Below are 15,692 nucleotides of genomic sequence, written 5' to 3'. Positions count from 1 at the left end.
TTATATCCCAAGTCCAAAACAATGCCCGGCATAGAACATGCATTTAGTAAATACTTGTTGAATGGGTGGAGGATGAACCAAGTTTGGTAAATTTTGGGCTGCTTCTTATGCTGGATGGCAAAGGAATTAAAGCTATGGTCAAATACAAGCTATGCTTTCTAAACAGCTAGTGATCCATTACTTAGCTTCTGGGTAACATAGATATTGTTGCTTGGTTTGTTACAACACAAATTTGAAGAAGACCTGGGGCTTATGATTCAATTCAATAAACAGTTTCATCAAGTGCCCCTTAAGTGTGCCCCTTAAGCACTCTCATCTGCTAATACTGAAAAGTCCAAAGCCCACCCCCGGATTTTTGCGAATTTCCTAGGATGGTTCTGATTTTTTCCTGCCTTCACCACCTTAGTTCAGTTTTGCAGTCATCTCATCATCTTGCCTGGTTTGTCTTCTGCACTTGTTGAATCACATGTGGAACTTCTTACTTTTCAAAAATACTCAAGCAAATTTGACCAACACCTTAAGGACATGGGGGAAATTCCACTTATGGGGTGGAATTGGAACAGTCAGAGCAACAAAATTAACTTTAGGTGAATGTTAAAGAGTCCTGTTTGTTAATTTCTTTCTGCCACCCCACCATAAGACTCTTCATTGGTTAATTCATTCTTATTTTCTCTTTTTTCTCTATCACCTCACATTTCTGGTTTCTTCTCTCTGACATGTCTCCAAAGAACTTAACATTCTTCTCTCTGTCTTTGGATCCTACTTCCAAACTCAGCTCTGGGTCAGTGTTTTTGTTTTTTAATACTCAAATTCATGTAGGAGCTCAGCAGAAAAAAACCAAAACACACAACAGAACTCCAACAACTAACTTCCTTTCCTAAGAGCCCATCTTCAAAGGAGATGCAATTGTTTTCTCAGTTATGAAGAAATTTGCTAAGGTTAGTTAGCAGTTCTAAGCAGTACAGTATACTTCATGTCATATCGGTCTTAAATCTTTTGGGGAAACAGTGTATAACTTAGGTAAAAAAGAGCTACCATATTTTTGCGGGTATTTCATTGTAACAAAAAGGAAATTAACATTTACTGTTACTACTATATGTAAAGCACTCTATTTGTAAATTACAAATTTATTGGACCCCTATCTGGCAGACACTTAAGGCATTTACTAGACCTCACCCTCCAGTTTTCCCATTAATGAGACACCTGGCCTGTCCCGGGGGACTTTGTGACCATGGTCAGCAACTCCAACTCCATCCATGCAACTTTGTTTACAAATAATTGGAACATCCAATCACTTTTCTCTAAGAGAGTACAAAGATCACCTTGCGAGAAAGTTCAGACCTCTTGTTTTGTTTTTGTAAGACTGGGCTTTTTTTTTTTTTTTTTTAAGATTTTATTTATTTATTTGACAGAGATCACAAGTAGGCAGAGAGGCAGGCAGAGAGAGAAGAGGAGCGGACTCCCCGCTGAGCAGAGAGCCGGATGCAGGGCTTGATCCCAAAACCCTGGGATCATGACCTGAGCCACCCAGGTGCCCCTAAGACTGAGCCTTTAACTGGTGTTAAGATGTGTATATATAATGTGTTTAGGATCATGTTTCTTCTTTGACCAGAGGCGAGGCTTTGGAGAATGTTAGCTTTTAGTCAGAACTTGAGGGGTTTCAAATCCCTTTTCTAGTCCTAAGTGTCCACTCTGAAAAATCAACTACGTAGGTAAGAGTCCCTGCTTCCGCTGCAGCAAAGGCCAGAATAGGAGTAACACCAGGGTGATCGAAAAATCCCGACAAACACTAGACCAACCAGACAGGTGGAAAAGCTCACAGAAGCTTAGCCTAGCTTGGGCCCGGCCCTCGCGGCCCACCCGTGAAGTTCTCTTTAACCCTCCCACGGCCCTGTTGTGAGCCCGACTGCGGAAGAGGAAGCAGTCACAGGCGGGCGCGCGCCCGTAGCCCCTCCCATCCGTGACGTAGGAGACGCGACGCGTCGCAACGCAGTGCAGACTGGGAAAAGGGGATGAGCTGGGCTGGTTTCCGTCGGGCTGGGGAAGACTAATTCTTCGAGTTGCGGGAAGATGGGCCTTTGGAGAGGAGGGCGGCGTTAGTCAAGCGCTCCCGGTGCCACGGTGAGTGTGGGTCTGGGTCCTGGCCTTTGTTCCTCGGGTAGCCTGCTGCATTGGACACCCTTTCTTTTCACAAGCGTCTGGTCACCGGGGAGACAAGCCCTGTCCGCCGAGAGGGGTGGGACAACCCCGAACCTAGAATCGGCTTTTAGAGGAAGGGCCCGATCTCGAGTCTTTCCCGCTGCGTACCTAGGGTTGTCCAGTGAGTTTCGTGTAGTTTTTTCAGGTTTTCCGGCCTTAGAAGGTGGCCTTGACCGTTCCTTGTTCTCTTTCAACACTTAGACCCGACTTTGACCTCCTTCCTCTGGCCTCCGTTTTCTAATTTTTTGCTATCGAACTACAGTCCCAGGCCTTTAATACAGACCCTCAGGGGGTCTCCCAATATCTTCTCTGTCCCAATCAAACTTAGTTTTAATGAAGTCCAGGTGTGGGCTTAAAGAACGTATAAGCCCATCAGTTAAAATTATGACTTCTCTAAATAAAAGCTTTTCTTTGCTAAAATGTAGTCCCTCTCCTAGAGTTGTGGGACAAGTTAATTTCACCTCCACTCCACCTTGGAAATTTCAGAACTCTGAATCGCAGTGCTGTTCATTTATACATAGAGCTGCAGACTACACTTTTTAAAATTCTTTTCTCCAGTTCATTCTGTGACCTTGAAGCAAGTCACTTAATCACTAACGAAATATTTACCTGAAGGTATTTAATATTTGTTAAGCACCCTGAGGGTTTCAGATGAAAGGGATGTTACTCTTTCTGAATCTGCAAGCTGTCTTAGTTTTGTGTATCTTTTGCTGCAGCCATTAAAAGTGTCAAGTGGTATTTGTTAAGGAACTGTACCTTTTCTAGGCCTGGTCTGCGGCTTTGCTATGTAAGCAGATTTTGCATTTCAACAGATTCTGGTTAAGATTCATGGTTGAATGTCTTTAGATAGTTTGTCATGACTCCACAGTATTGGAACATTTTATCTGAAAGGTGATGTAGGTTGTGTTATGCCTTTATACTATTGCTGTGGCTGCCTTGAAATGTGTATTCTTTTTCTTGTGACACATTGGGTGCATCTTTAAAATTAGATAGTAGGAACCCTGTAATAGTAAAACAACAACTTGTTATTAATGACATAAATACGCATTAATTGCATATAAATATGTAGGTATGTGTCGTATTCTTTGAGAAAACAATGCATGAGAAAAACTAACAACATTTTAAAGATGTCTTTCAGTATTCAACTTTATATATTTACTTAACCTTTAATAATCATTGTGACTCTGTTTATTAATATGAACATACTGGGAAAGATCCAAAATGGCTTTTGTAAAGTAAGGTAGTTGGAAAATAAATCCAGCACATCAAATTTTTTCCATAAAATGTCTAGCATTGTATTTCCATTATGAATTTTTCATCATGAAGATGCAGTTATTTTTGTAGAGATTAAAGGAAAAATGTGCCCATCAAATATGAGTTGCTAATCAAATTGGATATACTTAAGGAAACATTTTTTTAAAATCTTGATTATTGTCCTTATTACCTATTGCTGTATAACAAATCAAACAAAGTAGCTTCAAACTATTATGTTTTATCTGTTATATTTCTCTGGGCTAATTGGAGTCAGCTGGTTGGTTCTCACTTAAGAGTTTCATGCATTTGTGTGGCAGCGAGGGTTGAAGTTATCTGAAAGTTTAACTGAGTTGGACATTGAAGGTTCATTTGCATGAATGGCAGTTGATGTTGGCTGGTAGTTCAGCTAAGGATGTCACCTGGAGTGCTGGCACATGGACTTTTCATGGGGCTTGGACTTCTCATAACATGAGTTTGAGTTTCAAAAGCAAGTATTTAAAGAGGCAGAAGTAGAAGCTGTCTCTTAGCTTGAACCCAGAAATTGGCATAGCATTACTTCCAACATTATCTATTAGAGCAATCAGAGCCCTCTGTCCCACCAGATGATAAACACCTAGATACTTTGGAGAGAAGAATATCAAAGAATTTGTGGCCCTCTTTAACCTACCATAATTTTATCGATAAAGTTGTATTAAAGTAATTTTGGATTTAATAGTAGATGCAGGATAAGGTATAAAGTAATGCTTCTGGTTTCTTTAATCATAATATTTTGTATTTTCATGGCACATAATTTTCAGAGCATTTTTTCTGTATGTACCTTTTCATTTGATATCGATGAGAACTCTGTAGAAGCAGATAATTGTTTCCCATTTTGCACATGGAAGTAAACTGAGGAGTAACTATTAGTGTTGGAGGGAGGATTTAAGGAATTTGCTCAAAGTCTAAAGTCAGTGTCTCCTCTGAAAGTTAGTTTAGTTTTTCATGGTCCTAAATTCTCTGAAACATACAAATAATGTATGTCTTTCTAATATAGTGAAATGAAATTATTACACATCATAATACCAATTTTGAATATAGTGAAATGAAATTGTTACACATTGTAATACCAGTTTCGAAACAAGGAGTCCTCTAGGAATCTTGAAAGTTTTATTTTAATTTCTCAGTTACAGAATTTTAAAAATGAAAATGATTTCTCATAATTTTTATATCCTGGAAATTAAATGACTTAAAATGTTGATTTCAGCTAGAACCTATTTGTCATCTTCATACTGTTTTACTACTTCTAGTAACATGTTTATATCCATTTCTTATGTCCCTGGATCTCTGTCTTAACTGTGTGTTAGAATTTACCTGAGGAGCTTTTTAAAAATATCTGTGTGCATGTCCCATGCTCTGAGATTCTGATTTAACCATTTAGGAGTAGGTTCTGGGCATTGTTATTTTGTAGTTCTTTGGGTGAGTCTAATACATGGCTAAGAATGAGAACTATGTCTTTTTTTTTTTTTCCTACGTACTATGATCTGGTTCCCTACTCATCTATTTTGCATGTGCTAAAAAATTTAAGGAGATAAGGAGTGAGAGAATTATGAAATAGATTAGGGTTATAATGTAAGTAGACACCTGTTATGGAAAACAGTTACCCTTCTAGGTTTTTTCTAGGAATAAAAAATAAAAGCTACAGATTTTGGCATGGTTTGTTAGTACCTATCTGATGATACTTTGCTTTGTATTAACATTGTTAGCTTACCTTTCACCTTAAGAGGTAGAAACTTTGTTAGGATATATATTCTTTTTTATTTTTATTTTTTTTAAAGTAGACTCCACACCTAGCTTTTTTTTTTTTTTTTTTAAAGTAGACTTCACACCTAGCGTGGAGTCCCACTCGGGGCTTGAACTTACAACCCTGAGATCAAGACCTGAGCTGAGATCAAGTCAGACACTTAACTACTGAGCCACCCAGGCACCCCAGGAGGTATACTTTTTATATTCCCCATAGCTCCTGACACTGCAGCTTGAGTAGATGTAGGTTCTCCAAGTGTTGCCAAGAAGTTGGTTTATATATTTAATCTTCAGAACTAGGACTAGTTACTTTACTTTTTCTTTTTTTTGCATTGTAAGAACTTTATAAAAGTTGATTGAAGTTCTTTTTCTATGGTTTCCATCATATTGCACTTTCCTGGTTTTCTGTTTCTTCCTTTTTAGGGAACATTCACCTTCATCTTCCTCCCTCCCTCCAGGCCTTTCAAAAAATATCTTGTCAGCTGTAGAGAAACAAGATCTCATTTCCTTGTTGATGTATTCTCCTGATTTTAGTTACTAGTATAAATAATGTCTGTGTTTTAAAAACTACTCTAGAAGTTTAAAAATATACATAAATGTAAGAAAGATATCATATCCTAGATTAAAACATCATTTAAGTGTCAGTAGTTTGTTATTTCCCAAAATAATAGGGATTATCAAAATTAACATTAATGCCTTAATAGTTGGTTTAATATTTGTCTGGTATCTCTGTGGACCCGATCTCTACTTACATTTACATCTCTGTCAAGGCATCTTTAAATGTTTTTCCTTCTGCGTACATGTTCAAAATTTCCTGTAAATCAGGGATTCTTATTTGGGAGTAATTTTGCCAATGAGGGGGCATTCAGTAACGTCTGGAGACATTTTTGGTTGTCACTACTGGAGGGGAATGAATTACTACTGGCATCTAGTGGGTAGGGCCAGGGATGCTGCTAAATATCCTGCAGTGCACAGGGCAGCCTCCTGTAGCAAAGTTTTAATCTGGTTCAAAATAGCAGTAGTGCCCCGGTTGAGAAATGCTGCTATAAACTAATCAGTTTTTTAAACTAATGTTGTTGTTGTTAATAGCACTACCATTCTATGTGTGTGTATGCACAAGAGAAGATTTTGCTGCTTCAGTCAGTCAGAAACAAAAGCATGTTTCTACCTTTTTGTGTTCTTTTTTGCAGTGGCCTGCAGTGGCCTGGATATTCTTATCCAAAGTACTATTCCTTGTTCTATTTCTTTCAAATCCATCTGGCATATCCCCACTTTGATCTGCCCTAAGGTATCATTTTCCCCTACAAGAACTGGCTTATTTCCTGCTGAATAAATTATATAAACAATTCTTGATGACTTCAAAAGCCCTCCATAAAATGACTCTATCTCCTTACCTAATATAATTTATTATTAGCCAACAGTTAATAAGTGTTGACTGTAAGGACTGAGGTTGGCACTAGGGATCTAGCATGTCAAAGTAGTGACATGTAAAGAAGATATGATTCCTTGATCAAATTGATTATTTCCCTATACCGATGGTCCTCAACTTAAAATAGTTTGACCTAGGATTTTTCAGCTTCATGATCATGTAAAAGTAATACATGTTCAATAGAAACTGTTCTTCATATTTTGTTTTTGTTTTTTTTTTGTTTTGTTTTTTTTAAGATTTTATTTATTTATTTGACAGAGAGAGATCACAAGTAGGCAGAGAGGCGGGTAGAGAGAGAGAGGAGGAAGCAGGCTCCCTGCCGAGCAGAGAGCCCGATGCGGGACTCGATCCCAGGACCCTGAGATCATGACCTGAGCCGAAGGCAGCGGCTTAACCCACTGAGCCACCCAGGCGCCCCAGAAACTGTTCTTCATATTTTGAATTTTGATCTTTTCCCAGGCAGCAGTATGTGGTGGTACTGGGTAGTGGTAGTGAGCCACATGCCCAGTCAGCCGTGTGATGGTGGGGGTAAACAACTGATAAACTTCCAGCTCTTATGTTTTTCACTTTCAGTATATTATTCAGTAAACTGCATGAGATATTTAACACTTTATAATAAAATGGGCTTTGTGATAGATGGTTTTGCCCAACTATTGGCTAGTGAAGTGTCCTGAGCATGTTTAAGCTAATGCTTGTCTAAGCTCTGATGTTTTTTAGATTAGGTGTATTACACATATTTTTTTACTTAACAGTATTTTCAACTTATGATGGATTTATTCGGACATAACCCCATCATGAATTGAGAAGGATTTATAATCCCTGTAGTATTCCTTATTTTTCTCATTGCCTTCCCATACTAATTCCTCATTTTGTGTCTTTGTTCATGTGGGTTTCCTTTTTCTGGAATACCCCTCTTTCTTACTCAGTCCATAGCTAAATACTACCTTTAGGGCTAGTTTCTGTCTCTGCCTCATCATGTTATCATAAGCACTTCATAGTTAAGAGGGTCTTAAAAACTAGGCATAATTGTCATTTGTTTGAAATACAGTACTGAGTCAATGACATTATACATACCATACATTACGTTATACATACCAGATTATACATACCATAAAATTTAGACCAAGAAATGAACTTCCCATAACTGGGACTATCAAGGATGGAAGAAGTGGAACTTAAGTTGGTCCTTGAAGGAAGAGGGAACAGCACAAAGAGAGTGCATTCTAGGCTGGAAGAAGCTACACCAAATTTTCTCTCCTTTTGACTTCCCAGTGACTGGGGTCACATATTAATATATGGTATAACTATTAATTGTTGGCTTATTATTTAATAGATATTAGCTTGGTCTTGGTAACTAAACTAAGACATTTGGGTCAGAAGCCTGTGGTACTCTTTATCCCCTAGATCAGTGTCACTCAAAGTAGCCAGTCTGTGTTACAGACTTGAAGCCTGTACCACAGTATAAATTAGTAGACCCCTTTCTTCACAGAAAGTTCTTGCTACTATGAAAAGTTCTGCGTGCTTTCTTGATAAACATCTGTCATAAATTTTTTATTTTGTTACAGACTTGTAACAGTCCCCCAACTGTATCTGGCCAATGGGCCACACTTGAAGTAGCATTGCTCAGTAGAATTTCAGCACTTTCTCGGTTGTATGGAAAGAAATACATTTTACCTTTCAACCCAGTGTTATATGCATACACATACACAACCCAACTGAAGTTTCATCAAACAATACTTAACCGTACTATATGTGACATGCTCTGATATTTTCTCTTCAATTTTATTTTTTAAATGCTGATTGTGACCTTCTAAATGGATTTGAAAACATTGCCCTCCAGCCCCCTGGGTGGCTCAGTCGGTAAAGCATTCCACTCTTGGTTTCAGCTCAGGTCATGATCTTAGGGTGGTGGGATCAAGCCCCTGTGTTGAGCTCTGTGCTCAGTGGGGATTCTGCTTGGGATTCTCTCCCTCTCCATCTGTCTCTTCTCCCCCTCCCTCTTTTTTTCTCTGCCTCCCTCTCCCTCTCAAATCAATAAATCTTAAAAACAACAACAACAACACTGCTCTCACAGTTATTAGCTCAGTGCTAGACACATAGTAGATGCTCAGAAAATACCAGAAATTTTATCAGTGACTAATTCTTGAAAGGGTTGAGTCATCTTAATACTTTAGGATTACCTTAAAACATTTCATGAATACTTACTTGTCTGTGGCATTTAAACTAGAATGAGTATAGAATGGGTTATGTGAAATTTAAGGCAATCAGAAGAGAGCTGTTGCTGTTTAAGGACAGAGATGGACTGAGATGATAGATGCCCAATGGAGACAGACTTTGCTCTCCTTTGCCAAAGACCAAGGTAGTGGCTGGTGTGAAGCACTAGTTAAGATATCAGGACCAGTTTGAATGACTACAAACCTCAGTCTTCACCTTTTTATTTTTTAGTCTTCACTCTGTGGTTCAGGTCATCTATCCAGTCTCTACTCTTTCTCTTTTGGAAGAATCAAAAGGCTGTCATCAGCAGAGAGGGGGATATATATGTCTTCTCCCCCCCCCTCCCATTTTGCTAACTAATTTTCAGCACTGTCTGGATTTCACTTTTGAAGCATTGCTGTGTGAGTAAAGCTAAAGTATTTCACCTTTATCGGGTTTACACATCTTAAGAAAATTAATATTTAGAAGAACTTTAATTTTTCTCACATGTACTTTGTTTTTATTTAACTCTCCTTTTTGAAACATAACGTAGTTTTAATAGGCTATATGTTGTATTTAGTTCTAGATATAAACAGGTAGGTTCTATAAATTATTTGAGTTCTATACTTACTGAACATTCTTTTGTAAATATCAGTAGGATTGTTACAACAACAAAAAACTGTTGCTGCTCTTTTCCTTGTTTTTACTATTGCAGCCAAACTTAAGAAATTGTGAATTCATTCATTCATACTGGCCTTAATTTATTTTATGTCAACCTATTTTGAAATCGTCTTAAAGACAAAGTGCAGCAGAATAACTTTTCAAGAATTTAGCACATTAAATTTCACATAGATTTAGGTTTTATGTGTATCCTTGTTTGCTTTCTCATTTGATTAATACCCTTTATATTATACTTTGGCTTCTGCAGAAATCTGTGATTGTAGAGGCTCAAACAGTAATTAAGGCAATGCTGTAAGTATTTTTAACACCAGGCATCTTATTTGACAGTGTAACTTATATAATTTTGTGAAAGAAAATGAAAACAACTGTGGTCCCTTGATGACATTATCAGAGAAAATTGTTACTTATTTCAGCTGTTCTCAAAAATCATGTAAGGACAGGACCTGCCTGGCTTAGTAAGTAGAGCGTGCTGCTCTTGATCTAGGCATAGTAAGTTTGACCCCCACGGAGGGCCACCTAGCTGACTCAGTCAGTTGAGTGACCGACTCTTGATTTCAGCTCAGGTCATGATTTCAGGGTTGTGAGATCAAGCCTCACTTAGCATGGAGTCTGGTTGTCCCTCTCTCTGCTTGTGCTCCCTCTTTCCCTCCCTCTCTCTAAAATAAACAAAATCTTTAAAAAAAATTAAAAAGAACTTCTTAAAAATAAACTAAGGATAGAAAATTTAACTTTAAACTCTGAGTAAAGGGGCGCCTGGTGGCTCAGTGGGTTAGGCCTCTGCCTTCAGCTCAGGTCATGATCTCAGGGTCCCGGGATCAAGCCCTGCATCAGGCTTTCTGCTTGGTGGTGAGCCTGCTTCCCCCTCTCTCTGCCTGCCTTTCTGCCTACTTGTGATCTCTCTCTGTGTCAAATAAATAAAATCTTAAGAAAAAATAAATAAACTCTGAGTAAAAACTTTGTCACTATAATCTTATCCCTGTACCTTCCCTCCATGTGTCTAATTGTTAGCCAAGGCCTCCATCTTTGCAGTGTCTCATGTATCTGCCTCCTCCATTCCATCTCTCCTGCCCTTCATCATCTTTCCTTAGGATCATTATATAGATTGCTAGTATCTTCCTTGTCTTGTCTTTTGAAGCCTAACTCTGTAGCATTTCAGCTTGGATCACATAACTCTTCTTCAGAACCTTATGGTTCTCTATTACCTTTAGAAAACAAAGTTAATGCTTTAATGTGACATTCAAGGTCTTCTGTTTTCTGTTCCCTATTTTTTCAGGCTTTCCTGTCTGGTAGATCCTTGCTCATTCTCTCTATTGGCTAGTTCCTAAAGATGTTTTTTACTTCTTGATTTCCCCCCCCCTCATATGGTACATCTTCTTATCAAAAGCCTTTCTCCTACCAAGATTGACAAAATGCTTGTCTTTTCTAAGATGCCTCTAGTCATACTTAATCTTCCTTCTTAATTTTTCTTATTGTACATTATTTTTAATTCTTTATAGTTGGATATCTTACTGTGTTAAATTACCACTGCTTACAACTTTTTCTTTTGCATTAGTTTTTTTAAAACTTTTTGGGGAAAGGTATCACATCTGTTTGAGTTGCCGGAAACACAATGTTTTCTATACAGTAAGATATCTGTGAATGTTTGAATTGAATTTAACCTTGAGATAGCTAATGGTTTACTATTTTAAGTTATCTAGGTAGCACATGTAGATTTTACATTGTTTTTCAAGGATCCAAACTTTAAAGGTAATCATGAGAAACAGATTCATCTGAGAATATATTCTAGACCTTTATTTTATTTTATTTTTATTTTACTTTTTTTTAAGATTTTATTTATTTATTTGACAGACAGATAGCACAAGTAGGCAAGAGAGGCAGGCAGAGAGAGAGGGGAGAAAGCAGGCTCCTCGTGGAGCAGAGAGCCCGATGTGGGGCTCGATCCCAGGACCTTGGGATCATGACCCGAGCTGGAGGCAGAGGCTTTAACCCACTGAGCCACCCAGGCACCCCTAGACCTTTATTTTAAAAGGTTTGAATCAATAGCTTTCTTTTCCCAGCCTAGAAAAGCCTAATTTTCCCAATTAGAAACCTAATTATCATGAATCAACAAAATAGACTCTGACTTTTTGAACATACATTCTGTGGTTAGACCACTAGCACTTGTGACCCAGGTAGAGGATAGAACTGGAAAAACAGATACTCTCAGACTCTGGTACCTGGCTAATCTGCCTAATTCTGGCTTCAGTCCCTTTCTTAGTACACTTACTGGTATCACCAACAAAAAGTGATTGGGCTCTTGGGGAATTACATTTCGAGAGGTAGCCTATATCAAGGGAGCAAATGTTGGCTTTCTGTTGCTTAAATAAGCTTCAGATCTTAGCTGAACTGGTTGAGGCCAGAAAAGTCAAGAGTAGTTCTTGTTACTATTCTCTTACTGTCCTCTGGCCCTCATGATAGCCCCAACTCCAATGTGCCCTGCCTTTACCACAGGTTTCCTTAAACACCTTCTTTTTAAATTTTATTTGACAGAGAAGAAGAGACATCTAGAGAGGGAATACAAGTGGGGAGTGGGAGAGGGAGAAGCAGGCTTCCTGCTGAGCCAGGAGCCTGATGCGGGGCTGGATCCCAGAACCCTGGATCATGACTGAGCTGAAGGCAGATGCTTAACAACTGAGCCACTCAGGCGCCCCCTTAAAGAGATAGTATCTTGAAGAGATAGTATCTTGACCTCACCTTGCCTTCCCTTAGTCGAATGTATTTCTCCTCAACTGTTGCTTTTTATATTTCAGTAGAAATCATGTTCCTGGAGCACCATCCCACTCTATCCTAACACTCTCTTTTATTGCCAGTGTGTTTGTTGTTTTGTTGTTTCCGTTTCTTTATTGTCTAATGCTCATATTCTTGCTTCCATTCATACCGCTGTATGGAAGCTGTCTGTACTCCAAAAGTTTTATGTATCAGGCTCTTCCAGTATTCAAATATATTTTTAAAATCAGTATTTATTTATTTATTTAACAGATTTTACTTATTTATTTGACAGACAGAGATCACTAGTAGGCAGAGAGATAGGCAGAGAGGGAGAAAGGAGGAAGCAGGCTCCCTGCTGAGCAGAGAGCCCGATGTGGGGCCTGATCCCAGGACCCTGGGATCATGACCTGAGCCGAAGGCAGAGGCTTTAACCCACTGAGCCACTCAGGCGCCCCTAAATCATTATTTTAAAACATACATATTTTGTATTCACTTGATTTACCCTTACTTCCTAACTTTCACATGTGTCTGGGTATTTTCATGTTTATAAGTAATTGCACATTTTTATTTGTATTTGCATTATTATGCAATATAGTTAATTGCTTTCTTTAAATATTTTTATGAAGTATATGTAAAGTATGTTACTTATGTTCTTGTATATGTTATAAAGCATTATAGTAAAATGATTACCCTGTGATCACTTTTGAATGTGCCACCCAACTTGAGGACTAAAACCTTACTGATATTCCTAAAGCTTCTTATATGTTTGCCTCCTGATTACATCCTCTCCCTCCCCAGAAATAGAATTTTCTGTTTAGCATTTCCTGTCTGTCTGTATAGGATACCTTATTTGTATCCTTAAGCAGTAACTGTTCAATTTAGTTTGTTTTTAAACTTTACACAAATGATGTTACGTGTATTCCTACTTTTTCACTCACTGGGGGGACAGGCAGGATGTGAGAATGTAGTGGGTGTAGGATGAGAGGGTGTTCTCTGGTTAAACGGTTTATCCTGGGATGTCAAGGACCATGTCTTATATACTTGTTATGTCTTTAACACATAGCGTAGTGTTTTTTGCAGGTTAAGATACTCAGATGATGCTGTTGTCTCTAATTGTGAGGAAATCCAAGGGATCCGTATCATACTCTTAGGTGGGCACTCTTAGGTGGTTTGGTGATGAGTTGTTAATGAATTCGATATCTAACTAGAAGGACATATTTAACGTTTGTTGATCCATTTGGGTTTGATTGTGGTCCAGAAGTTCTTTTCCTCTCCTCTCACTGTAGCTTTAGACACAATGCAGACTGGAGGGAAAAGTGTAGAAAGTACTTACATATGAGATCATAGTCTCTAAATGCATAGATCTGAAATTACTAAATAAAGTGTTTGGTTAAGCATATGTTTGTAGATACATGGAGTAAGTATAGATGGAAAAAAATAACCATTTCTAACATGTAACATATTGAGGAAAAATAGCTAGGTTTGGTGACTAAGACAGTGGGTTAATTTCACAGGGTTAGAAGGGATGATTTTCAAGAAATCCAGAGCATTAGTATAAAACATGACTCGAATCAAAGCAAATCAGGACACCTTTGGAGTTTCACATAGGTGAACAGATGCCTTTTCCCCCCTTACTCAGCTTTTCAGAATTAGATGTTCATGGGTGACCATTTATTTAATAAAAGTGAACTGGTAAAATAAAGAACATTAAGATAGTGAGGTGATAGGGGAAAAAAGTTATAATCTCTTAAATGCATATATGTAACAACAGGCATACTTTGGAGGTGTGAATTCAGTTCCAGATCACTTCAATAGAAAAAATATCACAATAAAAAGAATCAAATGAGGTTTTTTTTTTGTTTCGTAGTACATATAAACCTTATGTTTACACTGTACTGTAGTCTCGTTAGTGTGTGATAGCATTATGTCTAAAAGAAATGTACAGTCCTTAGTTAAAAAAATACTTTATTGCTGACTGGGAAGATGGTGGAATAGGAGGACCCTAAGTGCACCTTGTCCCAGGGGTAATACTAGATAACACTCCCATCAGCATAAATAACCCAGAAAACAGTTTGAAGAACAAACTTCACAACTAAAGATACAGAAGAGGCCACATCAAAGATGGTAGGAAGGGCAAAGACATGATTCGAGAGCAAAATGGACTGCAGCTGTCTGTGGTGAGGAGGGAACTGTTGCTGAGAAGGGCAAGGAAGAGACTTTCACACCAAAGAGGGAAGATGATTTCCCATTACCATTTGCTTTGAAAGTGAGGGGAGCTGCATTTTGTGAGTTCCTACAACCAGTGGGACTTACCACCTGGAATTTTAAAAATCAGCCAGCTTGGTTCTGGAAGAGCCAGGAGGACATTAGGAAGTGGAGTCCCCAACCTTATAGAGACAGCACAGCAAACAGTTTGCGGAACTACAGCCTGGAAGCAGTAGTTTGAGAAATACTGGAGGCAGACGGGGAGGGAGAGTGATTTACTCATCTCAGAGTGTGGCCTGGAGAGCCAGGGATCGCAGGGACACCACATCAGGAACAAAGGAGCTGGCACATGCCATTTCCTTCCCCTACCCCCCAGTATAAACACACTGCCAGCTGCAATAATCAGCACAGTACCAACATTCACTGCTTAACTTGCTTACACTATCCCTGCGCTTCAGCAGATCTGCCCTAGAAGTCTCACTTGGCTTGGTCTGCGCACTGCAGTTCCCCTGCCTTGGAATACTAGTGAAAACCCCACCAACATTTTGTCTTGCATTTTGTGGGACTTCAGTTCTGGCAGCAGCAGTGGTACATCTCATTTTGCAAGCAGACCACCACATACCTTGTTAAAACATACCCCACCCAACCTGGGACCAAGGACTGCCTATAACAGGTAAAGAGAGCCTCTGCCGACCACTGGACTGAAGGAAAAAGAGGCCACATCTCAATAATAGAGCACATATAACACACATAGGAGACAATTCTTGAAGCACGAGGCTCTGGGGAACAAGGGACATTGGACACAGGGAACTATAGGACCTCTTCTTCGTAAGGCCGTTACTGCGAAGAGCAAGAAATGTAGCTGACTTTCCTAACACACAGAAACAGACACAGAGAATTAAACAAAATGAGGAGATAGAGAAATATGTCCCAAAGGAAAGAACCACACCAAGAGACCTAAGCAGTACATGTGATAGAAAATTTAAAGCAATTATCACAGAGATACTTACTGGACTTGAGAAAAGAGTAGAGGACATCAGTGAGACTCTTAGCAAAGAGAAAAGAGAATCAGATATCAAGAACACAATAAATGAGATTAAAAATACATTTGATAAAATAAGTAGTATAGATGAAGCAGAGAAATGAAAAGAAGACAGTAATGGAAAGTAAGGTGAGCAAAGGAGAGGATGGAAAATTTCGTAAA

General features: G+C 38.7%; 1 protein-coding gene across 2 annotated transcripts in view; it reads left to right on the top strand.

Moving 5' to 3' along the window:
• Positions 1-1,222: 1,222 nt before the first annotated feature.
• The window catches only part of USP8 (ubiquitin specific peptidase 8), a 74,111-nt gene continuing 59,641 nt past the window's right edge, over positions 1,223-15,692 (top strand). For both annotated transcript variants that reach the window (XM_082734783.1, XM_082734782.1), the window contains exon 1: positions 1,223-2,121. The gene's annotated coding sequence lies outside the window, so the exon portion shown is untranslated. The remainder of the gene's footprint in view (positions 2,122-15,692) is intronic.

This window comes from Mustela nivalis (assembly GCF_964662115.1).
Source record: "Mustela nivalis genome assembly, chromosome: 6".
In the NCBI taxonomy this organism is placed as follows: domain Eukaryota; kingdom Metazoa; phylum Chordata; class Mammalia; order Carnivora; family Mustelidae; genus Mustela; species Mustela nivalis.
This window is presented reverse-complemented; position numbering and strand designations above follow the sequence as displayed.